This window comes from Natrix helvetica (genome assembly GCF_964273705.1).
Source record: "Natrix helvetica genome assembly, chromosome: 2".
NCBI lineage: Eukaryota > Metazoa > Chordata > Lepidosauria > Squamata > Natricidae > Natrix > Natrix helvetica.
Genome location: NC_138552.1, coordinates 296,509,055 through 296,522,518, shown reverse-complemented (window position 1 = coordinate 296,522,518; position 13,464 = coordinate 296,509,055). Strand labels below are relative to the sequence as shown.

The following is a 13,464-nucleotide window of genomic DNA, read 5'->3' as shown; positions in this document are numbered from 1 at the left end:
TGGAAAGGCAACTGGACTTTGGTTCTGTTTTTTTCCCTTAAAGAAGATGTTTTGCTTGTCATCCGAGAAGAAGGAAGAATGGATGGAAACTGAGCAAGGAGAGATTCAACCTGGAAATAAGGAGGAATTTTCTGACAGTGAGAACCATCAACCAATGGAACAGAAGTTGCCTTCAGAAGTTGTGGGAGCTTCATCCCTGGAGGCTTTCAAGAAGAGACTGGACTGCCATCGGTCAGAAATGGTGTAGGGTCTCCTGCTTGGGTGGGGGGTTGGACTAGATGGCCTCCAGGGTCCCTTCCAGCTGTGTTATTCTGAGGTGGGCAGGAGAAGATGAAAATGGATGGAAACTAATCCCACATAGAACTAAGGAGGAATTTTCTGACAGGGAGAACAACCAACCCATGGAACAGAAGTTGCCTTGGGAAGTTGTGGGAGCTTCAATCCCTGGAGGCTTTCAAGAAGAGACTGGACTGCCATCGGTCAGAAATGGTGTAGGGCCATGAGGGCAAACCTATGGCATGAGTGCCACAGGTGGCATGCGGAGCCATTTCTGGGGACATGCGAAGCGTTGCCCTGTCAGCTCCAGCACACATGTGCGCACTGGCCTGCTGAAAAATAACCCAACATGCAAACTGGAAGTTCGGGAATGGATTTCTGGTTTGCGCAATGGGCTGTTTTTTCCCCTCCGGAGGCGTCAGGAGGCTTCGCTGAGCGGGTGAAAAACAGCCCAATGGACGACCCGGGAGTCTGTTCCCAAACTTCCACTTTGCGTGTTGGGCCGTTTTTCGCCCTCCGGAGTCTTCTAGAAATCCTCTGGAGTCTGGGGAGGGTGAAAAAGGGACCTACCGGAAGTCGGAAAACGGGCCATTTCCAGCCTCCAGGGGGGCGGGGGGGGCATTTTTGCCTTCCCCAGGCTCCTAGAAAGCCGTGAGCGCATGTGCTTGATAGCGGGAAGGGGGGTCACGCACATATGCGCAGAGGGCACAGTGCGGGGGGGAGGCATTAAATTATGGGGGTGGCACACGAGCGCATGCAATAGCGCACTCACGCTTTTGGCACCAGAGGCGAAAAAGGTTCACCATCACTGGTGTAGGCTCTCCTGTTTGGGCGAGGGGTTGGACTAGATGACCTTCAAGGTCCCTTCCAACTTTGGGAATCCACTTCATTCCATTCCATTATTCTGTTCTGTTCTGTTCTGTTCTGTTCCATCCCATCCATTCTATTCTATTTCATTTCTATTCTATTTCATGTCTAACCTACTTATTCTATTCTAGTTTAGTTTATCCCTTCCCTTTCCATTCCATTCTATTTAATTTCTAGTCTATTTCATTTCTAATCTACTCTACTCCATTCTATTCTATTCTATTCTATTCTATTCTACTCTACTCTATGCTATTCTAGTTTAGTCTATCCCTTCCCTTTCCAATCCATTATATTTAATTTCTTTTCTATTTAAATTCTAGTCTAGTCTAATCTAGTCTATCCCATCCATTTCCATTCCATTCCATCTTTCTATTCTGTTCTGTTCCATCCTGCCCATTCCGTTTTGTTTAATTTCTATTCTATTTAATTTCTATTCTATTCTATTCAGCCCAGTCTCTTCTTGAAAGCCTCCAGGGATGAAGCTCCCACAACCTCTGAAGGCAACCTCTGTTCCAAGGGGTTGACTGAGTTGGAAGGAAGGAGGAGATCACCTGGCAAGCTGGAGCAAGGGAAATCCTGCCCTACACCCACAGCTGTCCCACCAGGGACAGACGTGCCATTATAAGGCTGACCAATTGGGCACTGGTTTTCCCCCCACCATAAGCAGGGAAAACACACCGCTCCGTGTTCGGGATGTTAAAAACACACACACACACAGAAATTGCACGCTGTAGTGTATAATCATACAACATGGGCAGACAACCACAAGCCTCTCGGAATGCAGTGCCAGGCGGCAAGGGCCAGCCCGAGACGGTGGGCACTCCCACGCCTTGGCGAGGATAGAAAAACAGCTTTATAGGAGTCGCAAGTTCACAGGAAGTCCTCAATTTACAACAGTTCCCTTAGTGACCGTTTGAAGTTACAGCGGGACTGAAAAAAGGAGCGTTTTTCACACTTACGACCGTTGCAAAGTCCCTGTCGTCACGTGAACCAAATCCAGGCGCTTGGCCCCTGACTCGTATTTATGACTGTTGCCTTGTCCTGGGGGGGGGGTCATGCGATCCCCTTTGGCAACCAGTGGGGAAAGCCAGATTCACTTAACGACCGGGTGACCAACCATTGCAGTGATTCACTTAACAACAGTGGCAAGAAAGGTGGGATCCAGTGGGGCAAAAACTCACTGGACAACCGTCTCGCTTAGCAAGAGAAAATTTGGGCTCCGTTGTGGTCGTAAGTCCAGGACTACTTGTGTAAAGGTAAAGGTTCCCCTCGCATGTATGTGCTAGTTGTTTCTGACTCTAGGGGGCGCTGCTCATCTCTGTTTCAAAGCCGAAGAGCCAGCGCTGTCTGAAGACGTCTCCGTGGTCATGTGGCCGGCATGACTCAACGCCGAAGGCGCACAGAACGCTGTTACCTTCCCACCAAAGGTGGTTCCTGTTTTTCTACTTGCATTTTTTACCTCCTTTCAAACTGCTAGGTTGGCAGAAGCTGGGACAAGGAATGGGAGCTCACTCCGTTCTGCGGCGCTAGGGATTCGAACTGCCCAACTGCTGACCTTTCTGATCGACAAGTGCAGCGTCTGAGCCCCTGAGCCACCGCGTCCCTATCTTTATGTAGGCATCATACTTGTGCCTGATGCCTATATAAGAGTTGAACTTAGCTAGTAGATCAGATAAGATCCTACCTGAGATCCCACCCACTCTGTTTATGCCTGGATCTCTATATTTTCCTTCTATTGATGTTTTAATCTTTAATGTTTCTAACTATATTGTTATTTATCACTGATATTTATTCAATTTTCATGCCGCCCATCTCCCTTGGTAAGGTGACCCGACAGCTTCCAAGTTATAGCAAATAATTAAAATATTAAAAACACAAAAACGGCACTCTTGGAGATCCTAAAAACTGTTAACGCTTTAGAAAAAAATAAAACTGTTTATGAAATCTGTTAGCAGCCCCCACCCCTCTCCTAGGAAAATGAGATATTTTAGGAAAGATCAAAAGGGAAGAATATTTCCCCTAAAAGGAATTTTCTCTCACCCCCATTGTCAATGGGCCATTAAGCCCCGGGCCCGTCTATTCTACATAACAAAGATCTCCTTCCTTCTGGCAGAGCCATAATAGGAATCCCAAAGCCCTTTCATTACATCATCACCCAGCAAGAGTCAACCAAGCCTGGGACTCGAAACACATCTTACAAAGTTACCCCTGCATGGCCCCGGGGGAGTCTGACAACCAATCAGAACCCAAGCTCAAATTAAAAAGCCCAAGAGAGGGCATAAAACCCAGCCAACTCGTAGCATCTCTTCCCCTCTCCCCCCCACCCCAGGATTTCAAACCATGGGATCCCGACCGCCATTAAACCATCATTCCAAGCAGCCTCCATGTTTCCAGGGTCTTTCTCCCCACTTGGGAGGGACCGAACCCAGAAGGGCCTTTCTTCCCACCACTTGATGGTGAGATGAGCAGCAAATCCATGTATTAAATTAAAATAATACGCTCATATCCACGCGCCGAGGAGGATGAAAAGCAGGGGGTTGGACTAGAAGACCTCCAAGGTCCCTTCCGACTCCCCTTATTCTATTCTGTTTAATTTTCTGAAAGCGACATCTCTGAAAAAAATCCAAGGGAGAAACGGAGAAAGGCAGCTGCTTACAAGAGGCTGAAGAAACCAACAGAAGATGGGGATAATCGGAGTTTGTTCCCTGGTGTGGCAGGAAATTCTTAGTTTTCTTTTTATTTTTTAAACCGTCCTTTGGAGGTCATTTGCTCCCTGGTGCTAAAGACCCCGAGAGTTGCTAGCAATGCAAATCGTGGGACTCTTTGTCTCCCTGTTGTGAGCAAATTTGAGAAGACAGGGAAAGGAGCGACGGGAACAAACGGCTCGAGAATTTCACAGGAAAGGCACTGCCAGCTGTGCCTGGCCTCTGCCCACTCCTGCAATCGTGGCGCATAGATTGAGCCCAAACGGCATCCCTTTCAGCCACAGGTTTTCTCAAACCATCCCACCCTGGTCCAGAGATCCTACTCTATCCCATTTAATCAATGGCTGCCCAGTCTCTTCTTGAAAACCTCCAGTGACGGAGCACCTTCTGGTGGCCAGCTGTCCCACTGGCTAATTGTCCTCACTGTCAGGAAATTCACAAAACCTTCTCAGAGGCAACCCCAGAGAGGTGGCTCTTTTAAACCTGAGCATGAAGACACTTAGGCTCTGACCAAGATAAGCCATGTTTACGGCTGCCTCTGTTCTCGAGGCTTCTGAATCTTCCGCGGTTTTTTCCGGCCCAGCGCCAAGTTAGGTCTCCTGCACTCTCAGCTGGGTGATCTTGTTGCTTAAGGCAGTTTCATAGGTTGAGCCGCCCAGAACCTAATGAGTTCACACTGCGTGCATGAAAGAAGGATGCCCAATGGCTTCACACAGAAGAGAATCACAGCGTTGGAAGGGACCTTGGAGGTCTTCTAGTCCAACCCCCTGCTCAAGCAGGAGATCCTTCTAGCATTTCAGACAGGTGGCAGTCCAGTCTCTTCTTAAAAACCTCCAGTGGGAAGGAAGGAAGGAAGGAAGGAAGGAAGGAAGGAAGGAAGGAAGGAAGGAAGGAAGGAAGGAAGGAAGGATAGCAGAATAACAGAGATGGAAGGGACCTTGGAGGTCTTCTAGTCCAACCCCCTGCTCAAGCAGGAGATCCTTCTAGCATTTCAGACAGGTGGCAGTCCAGTCTCTTCTTAAAAACCTCCAGTGGGAGGGAAGGAAGGAAGGAAGGAAGGAAGGACGGATAGCAGAATAACAGAGATGGAAGGGACCTTGGAGGTCTTCTAGTCCAACCCCCTGCTCAAGCAGGAGATCCTTCTAGCATTTCAGACAGGTGGCAGTCCAGTCTCTTCTTAAAAACCTCCAGTGGGAAGGAAGGAAGGAAGGAAGGAAGAAAGGAAGGAAGGAAGGAAGGAAGGAAGGAAGGAAGGAAGGAAGGAAGGAAGGAAGGAAGGAAGGATAGTAGAATAACAGAGATGGAAGGGACTTTGGAATCTTCTAGTCTCCTCCTCAAGCAGGAGATCCTATTCCATTTGAGACAAATGGTTGGCCAGTCTCTTCTTAAAAACCTCCAGAGAAGGAAGGAAGGAAGGAAGGAAGGAAGGAAGGAAGGAAGGAAGGAAGGAAAAAAGGAAGGGAGGGAGGAAGGAAGGATAGCAGAATAACAGGAGGTCTTCTAGTTGTAGATGGATGGATGGATATAGATAGATAGATGGATGGATGGATGGATGGATGGAGATAGATGATAGATAGATAGATAGATAGATAGATAGATAGATAGATAGATAGATAGAAAGAAGGAAAGAAAGAAAGAAAGAAAGAAAGAAAGAAAGAAAGAAAGAAAGAAAGAAAGAAGGAGGATGGGAGGGAGGGAGAAAAGAGGAAGGAAGACAAAGAAAGAGAGTAAGAAAGAGGGAAAAATGGAGAGAGAGAGACAAAAAAAGGAGGGAGGAAGGAAGGAAAGAAAGAAAACAGAAGAAAGGAAGGAAAAGAATGGAAGAAAACAAAAGGAAAAAGGAAGAAAATAGAACAAATAGTACAGAATGGAAAGAGGGAGGGAGGGAGGAAAGAAGGAAGGAAGAGATTAAGGGAGAGAGAGAGGGAGAGAGAGAAAAGAAGGAAGGAAGGTACAGAGAAAGGAAGGAAGGAGGGAAGGGGAGAGAAAGAAAGAAAGAAAGAAAGAAAGAAAGAAAGAAAGAAAGAAAGAAAGAAAGAAAGAAAATCCAAAATGGAAGAAGTGATGAGAGTTGCACCCACTTGCCGCCTGCCCTTTTGTTCAACGTGAGTGATGCAGTTGAACGAACATCTCTTTGAACTTCCCAATTGTGCATCTTGCGCAGAGGCCGGGAACCCAGCAATTCCAAACCAAGAGATGGCATTGTGCGTGTCACCCTCCCGCCCGGGCCCAGCCCCGAGGGGGATTTTCGATAAGCGCCGCAGTCTCTGCGGGGGGGTGCGTGTGTGTCTGTCTGTCTGTCTGTGTGTTCTCACTGTCCCTTTCTCTCCCTCTGGAGCATCTGCCAAACATTTTATGCCTAAGAGGAGTTGGGTGTTTTTTTTTTAAAAAGAAGAATTTCTCCCCGATTCCACCACCGTCATGTGCAAGTCATTACTCAGGCTGCTCTCCACCCTGCTGCGGGGAAGAGGAAGAAAGGAAAAGACACACGTACCAACAACCCACAGCCTCCTGGCCGGCACAGGAGGCCTCACCGGAGCTGAACCTCGGAGGGGTTTTTCTCTCTGCGCTCCCTAAACTCCAGGCCTGATGCCGAAAGCCAGGATTAAGCCAGCATCTTCAAGTCAGCATCGCCCAGAAGGAAAATTCCTAAGGCAGGGAAATATCGCCTTGTATTTCATTCTCTGCATTACTCCTCCCCCCCCCCCCAAAAAAATAATAATAATAAACTTTGGGCCTTGGTTGTAAATCTAGGAGGAATTGAAAGACGCAATAAAGGAGAATATTTTGCAGTTCAGGGTTGGAATTTGGGGCCTTCTGAGCTTGGCGGTTTTCTTGCAGACGTTTCGTGACCCAACTAGGGAACATCATCAGTGCTAGAAGAAGTGGGGTTTGTAGAGAGGAAGAGGAGGAGAGGGGGAGGAAGACTGTGTGGGTTTCAGCTTGGTGGTTTTCTTGTAGACGTTTCATGACCCAACTAGGGAACATCATCAGGGCTAGAAGGAAGTGATCCAGAGATGACGACACAGGGCAGAAAACATCCTGCAGCCAAGAAGGCTCCACCCCCCCATTTGCCCCACTCCGGTGACCCCGAGGACACAGAGAAACCTCCAAGTGGCCTCAAGGAGCCTCTAAAAAGGATGCAAATGACCAGCTGTCTGCAAGGAGCATCAATCCTTCCCTTCGCCTCCATCCAGTCAGAGCAGAAGAAGCTTCTGGGAGGAGAAGAGAAATGTCTTCAAAGGAAAAACCAGAAAGTCCAGTTGCCTCCTGCAAAAAAAGCCCCTTTGGGACAACCAGGACTGGAGGACGGAGAATCTCCACAGACCTTTAACTAGTTGGGTCATGAAACGTCTGCAAGAAAACAACCCAATTCAGAGAGCACAGTCCTTCCTCCTCCTCTTCCTCCCAATACCACCTCCTTTCTAGCACTGATGATGTTCCCAAGCTTAGCATTGAAACGTCTGCAAGAAAACCACCAACGCTCAGAGGGCATGGAGGACCCCCCACTCCTCCTCCTCCAACAACCCCATTCCCTTCTAGCACTGATGATGTTCCCTAGTTTGGTTATGAAACGTCTGCAAGAAAACCACCAACGCTCAGAGGGCATGGAGGACCCCCCACTCCTCCTCCTCCAACAACCCCATTCCCTTCTAGCACTGATGATGTTCCCTAGTTTGGTTATGAAACGTCTGCAAGAAAACCACCAACGCTCAGAGGGCATGGAGGACCCCCCACTCCTCCTCCTCCAACAACCCCATTCCCTTCTAGCACTGATGATGTTCCCTAGTTTGGTTATGAAACGTCTGCAAGAAAACCGCCAAGCTCAGAGAGCACCAAGGAACCCACCGCCCTCCTCCTCTTCCTCTTTTTCTCCTCCTCCTCTTCCTCTTTTTCTTCTCCTCCTCTTCCTCCACCTCCTCCTCTTAACAAACCCCACACCCTTCCAGCACTGATGATGTTCCCTAGTTGGGTCATGAAACGTCTACAAGAAAACCACCCAGCTCACAGAGCACCAAGGACGTGACAGTCCTCTTCCTCCTCCTCCTCCTCCTCCTCCTCCTCCTCCTCCTCATCTCTGCAAATCCACTCTCCTTTCTAGCACTGATGACGTTACCTAGTTGGGTCATGAAACTTCTGCAAGAAAACCACCCAGCTCAGGGAGCATCCAGGGACCCCCCCCCCTCAATTCCACCCTGAGCCACAAATATTCCCTTTTATCACTTTGATGTTTACAAAGTTCCTGGGGGGTTGGAGACTTGGCCAGGGTGAACCCAGTTTTCCAGCGAGCATTTTTCCCCCTAAGCCCAGAAAATTGGCTGGAAACTGGCTTAGAAGCTGGGTGTCTTTTATTTATTTATTTATTTATTTATTTTAAATGTGTGACTTTTTAAGAGCAGAATTTTCATTCCTTGGGTGGGGGTGGGGGGAAACAGAATGTAACTTCTGTGCTTTTCCATTGTTTGGTGGAGATTTTACGGCTTCTCCTTCCTTCTGAAAACAAGACCATCTCCAGCAACTTGCCAGAAAGAAATAATAGCAGGAGAACAATCGATTCAAAACGGGAGAAATCCGTCCAGGAAAATAACTGGAAAAACAGCTGCAAACCCCAACTTCATGGCGTCCCAGCTGCTGTTGGCATTCTCAACTCTTGCTGTGGTTTCCTTGGGGTTTTTTTTTTTTTTAGGTGTACAATACACTTGAGTTAAAATTTGATTTTCTTCCTGAAAAGCAGGGGTGAAATCCTACCGGCTTCAGGCTGATTCGCCCCAAACCAGTAGTAAAAAAATGCTTAACTAAGTTTAAAAAAAGATCCAACAATCAGCTGTGCTGCATGATGGTAGGAACTTTTTAAAAACTTTTTTTTAAGCATTTGGGGTCTGTTTGTGCTCCCAGGAAGCTTACCTGAGGCCTGCTAGGCCAAAAACAGGGGATGGGTGGGTGCTTTGAAAGAAAGAAAGAAAAGAAAAGAAAGAAAGAGGGATGAGAGAAAAAAGGGAGAAAGAAGGAAGGAAGGAAGGAAGAGGGATGGGAGAAAAAAGGGAGGGAAGGGAGAAAGAAGGAAGGAAGGAAGGACGGAAGGAAGAAAGAAAGAAAAAGAAAGAAAGAAAGAAAGAAAGAAAGAAAGAAAGAAAGAAAGAAAGGAGGGAGGGAAAAAAGAGAGGGAGGAAGGACCACAAACCTGGCACTAGATGCAGCTTTAGAGGATACCTTGAAAGAGCACAGCAATCCAGGGCTGGAAGGGACCTAGAGGTCATCTAGTCCAACCCTGCTCCAGCAGGACATTGTTAAAGTGAGTTTCTATATTTTGACCTCCCCAGTCACATGACTACATAGCCATGCCCACCCTGTCACATGACCCCCCCCAACTAAACCACACCCATAGAACAAGTCACAGTGGAATTGTACGGCCCCGGGATGATCTCCTGGTGGCCTTCCATCCGCTGGCAACTTAGCTCCTGGAGCCCAGCGGCCTTGAAGGGACCTCGAGCAACATTTTAAACTTGGGAGTTAGAGGTGTGCAAGTGACACGCTTGTGATTCTTGCACCTGGCGCCCCCCCTCCCCCCGGGGGCAGGATTCGGCCGCAATCACCTGTCGACTCAAAACCGACCCAACTGGAAAGGGAGGAGGCCGGAGAGTTTGAGAAGGCTGGAGAAAGAGGTTTAGCCAGCCCTCCCCTGGCAGGCCAGGAAGGCTCCGGGGCTACTTTGGCTGGCAGGGGGATCAAAAGCAGGGGGGGGGGGCTTTCCAGAAATGGTGGGCAAAATTGAGGAGACCAATAAAGGAGAATAGTTTAGCTCGGGGTTGAAATGAGGGATTCTGGGTGTTCTCGGAACTTGGTCCAGACGTTTTGTGACCCAACTAGGGAACATCATCAGTGCTGGAAGGAAGTGGAGATTGGAGGGAGAAAGGAGGAGGAGGAGGAGGAGGAGGAGGAGGAGGACTGTGGGGTCCTTGGTGCTCTCTGAGCTTGGTGGTTTTGTTGCAGACATTTCACGGCCCAACTAGGGAACACCATCAGTGCTAGAAGGAAGGGGCTTTTGCAGCGCTTGCCCTGTCAATGTTGGTGGGAGCTGGTGGTTCTCTTCCTCGGAGCCCCTGTGAGGCTCTGCTGGGGCCCCCTCCCACAGCCAAAGCCCCCCCACCCGCTGTCCGTCCTTCACCCAGCCCCCCCCCCCAGCCCTGGGGCTCAGCTGCAGCTCAGCAGGGGCTGCTTGCAAAGCCAATTAGCACCCATCCTTTAATGGGATTAGCCAATTAGCAGCTCAGGCCAGAGAGCACTCCCTTCGGGCCGGAAGGGGGGGAGACTGCAGGGGGGGGGGGCTTTCAGGGAAACAACACACACAAACACACACACCCGCTCTGGCTGCTAGAGGTAGCCCTGGATTTACCACCATTGGTTCAAAGTTAGAACAGGACCAGGGCAAAAAAATACTTACAACCAGTCCTCCTACTTATGACTGTTGCCGCATCACATGATCAAAGCCCAGGCACTGGGGCAGTTGGCGGGCATTTACGACGGAAGCAGTGTATGTGTGTGTGTGTGTGTGTGTGTGTGTGTGTGTGTGTGTGATGGGATCAGTGATTGCAACCTTCCCAGACGGTCTCCGATGAGCAAAATCAGTGGGAGAAGCCAGATCCACTCAACGACTGTGCGATTCGCTTAACGGCAGCAAAGATTCGCTTAACCACCGTGGGGGAAAAAAGATTATAAAATGGGGCACCGTTCCCTTCACGGCCTTGCTTAGCGATGGGAATCTTGATCCCCATGATAGCCGTAAGTCGAGGATCGCTTGGGCTGCTTCCAATCGGCTAGGGTTCAACTAGAATTTGTTACGCGCTGTCTTTGAACTTTGAACCGTCATTAAATGAACGGTCATAAGTATCTGTATGTTGGCCACCTTGATTTGTAAAAATAATAAAGCAGGGGTACAAGAAAGAAAGGAAGGAAGGAATGAAGGAAGAGGAGGTGGAGGGTGGGAAGGAGAGAGGGAGGGTAAGAAAGAAAAAAAGTAAGGAGGGAGGGAGGGAGGGAGGGAGGGAGGGAGGGAAGGAAAGAAAGAGAGAGAGAGAGAGAGAGAGAGAGAGAGAGAGAGAGAGAGAGAAAGAAAGAAAGAAAGAGGAAGGGAGAGAGACAGAGAAAGAAATAAAATAGAAAGAGGGAGGGAGGGAGGGAAAGAAAGAGGGACGAAGGGAGGGAGAAAGAGAGAAAGGAAGAGAGGGAGGGAGGAATAACAGAGTTGGAAGGGCCCTTGGAGGTCTTCTAGTCCAACCCCCCTGCTTAGGTGAAAAGCAGGCTGAGGGTACCATTTAATCCCTCCCCTCCTAACCCAGAGGAGGAGGCTCTGTTTCTACCTAGCCCAAGAAAGGGTGTCCAGGGATGGGTTCCTAAAGGTGTGCCTCCTTGAGTTCCGGTATGCTGCCATTTCAGTTTTGATTTGCTTCCAGAAAAGGGCCTGCCTGTCTCAAGAGCTCAAGAGGTCTGTCAGCTCCTTGTCGGAGTCAGAGACAAGCCCTGTCCCACTTAGAAATCCACAGGTTGTCCTCGATGTACGACCACAATGGAGCCTGATATTTCCGTTGCTAAGTGAGACATTGAAGTTTTGCCCCATTTTACAAGCTTTCTTGCCACCATTGGTAAGTGAATCACCGCAGCTGTTAAGTAAGTCACATGGTTGTTAAGTGAATCCAGCTTCCCCATCAACTTTGCTGGTCAGAAGGTCACAAAAGGGGAATCACATGACCCCGGGACACTGTGACCGTCATAAATACGAGTCAGCTGCCAAGCGCCTAAATCACGTGACTATGGGGATGTCGCAACGTCTGTTAAGAGTGGAAAGTGGTCCTAAATCACTTTTTTCATGGCCGTTGTAACTTTGAATGAAACATTCACTACATGAATGGACGTAAGTTGGCTCGGGAGTTCATGGCTTCCATGACAGCCATGGGCCTGACCCAACTAATTCAGGGTCCCACACATGAAGGTGGCCACACACTGGACCTTGTTTTTGTATCTGAGCAGTGGACGAGTGATCTGGGAATAGGGGACTTAGACATTACTCCCCTGTCATGGTCAGATCACTCCTGTCTCCGGCTAGACTTCCCTGGCGCTACCCCCCACCGTGAGGAGGCGGAACCAGTTTGTCCAAGCTGGTACCGCCCCAAGCATCTGATGGAACCTGATAGGTTCCAGTCGGAGCTTCGGCCGCTACCTGTAGCCCTGACCTGCGCTCGGTCGGAGGACCTAGTGGCCGCCTGGAATACCGAGGAGCTGAGGGTGATGAAGCACCAGAGGAGACGTCTAGAGAGCAGGTGGAGGTCCTCACGCTCCGAGTCTGACCGAACACAGGTAAGAGCCTATTTACGGACTTACCTTGTGGCATTGAGAGCGGCCAAACGTAGACATTGTGCCGCTCTTATTGCGTCTGCGGATAACCGCCCTGCCGCCCTGTTTAGGGTCACCCGCTCCCTCTTGGTGCAAGAGACGTGGGGGGCACCCTTACAGGGTAGAGCAGAGGAGTTTGGAGAATATCTGCAGAACAAAGTCGCTCAGATCCGGAGTGGATGGGCCCCCTCCAGTGGTCTGGACGGGCCGTCAGCAGTGAGTCTTGTGAGTCCACTCTGGGAGGAGTTTGACTCTGTTGCCCCCGAGGATTTAGACAGGTTGCGTGGAAGGCTGCGACCCACCACATGTTCATTGGACCCGTGTCCCTCCTGGCTGGTACTGGCATCCTGGGAGGTGACACGAGGCTGGCTTCTGGGCCTGGTGAACGCCTCATTGGGTGAGGGATCCTTACCAACTGTCTTGAAAGAGGCGGTGGTGAGGCCCTTACTCAAGAGGCCTTCACTCGACCCAATGGAGCTAGCTAATTATCGTCCAGTCTCCAACCTTCCCTTTCTGGCGAAGGTTGTTGAGAATGTGGTGGCGCAGCAGTTTCCGCGTCACCTCGATGAATCCGATTATCTAGACCCACGCCAGTCCGGCTTCCGACCCGGGCACAGCACAGAGACAGCCTTGGTCGCGTTGGTCGATGATCTCTGGAGGGCCAGAGATAGAGGTTGTTCCTCTATCCTGGTCCTATTAGACCTCTCGGCGGCTTTTGATACCATCGACCATGGTATCCTTCTGCGCCGGCTGGAGGGGATGGGAGTCGGAGGCACCGTGTTACGGTGGTTCGACTCTTACCTCTCCGGCCGGATGCAATATGTGTTGACAGGGGGGCAGAGATCGACCCCGAGGCCACTCTCTTGTGGGGTGCCGCAGGGGTCGGTTCTCTCGCCCCTTCTGTTCAACGCATATGTGAAGCCACTGGGGGAGATCATCCGTGGTTTTGGGGTTGAATACCATCTGTACGCTGATGATACGCAGCTGTACATTTCAACCCCAAACCACCCCAACGAGGCTGTCGAGGTGATGACCCGGTGTCTGGAAGCCGTCGGGGTCTGGATGGAGGACAACAGACTCAAACTCAACCCCTCCAAGACTGAGTGGCTGTGGCTTCCGGCACCTCGGTTCAGCCAGCTGACTCCATCGCTGGTCATAGGGGACGAGCTACTGCCCCCTGTGGAACGGGCGCGCAATTTGGGCGTCCTCCTAGATGCCCGGCTGTCAA

The 13,464-nt window shown here is 49.9% G+C and overlaps 1 protein-coding gene across 2 annotated transcripts in view; it reads right to left on the bottom strand.

The window, feature by feature from the left end:
- SSH2 (slingshot protein phosphatase 2) overlaps positions 1 to 13,464 on the bottom strand; it is a 141,933-nt gene that overhangs the window by 108,744 nt on the left and 19,725 nt on the right. Inside the window, exon 1 of one of the 2 annotated variants that reach the window (XM_081945388.1) lies at positions 9,060 to 9,123. The exons of the other annotated variant lie outside the window; for it this stretch is intronic. The gene's annotated coding sequence lies outside the window, so the exon portion shown is untranslated. Of the gene's footprint in view, positions 1 to 9,059; positions 9,124 to 13,464 lie in introns of those variants that run through there. 2 annotated transcript variants of the gene reach the window in all.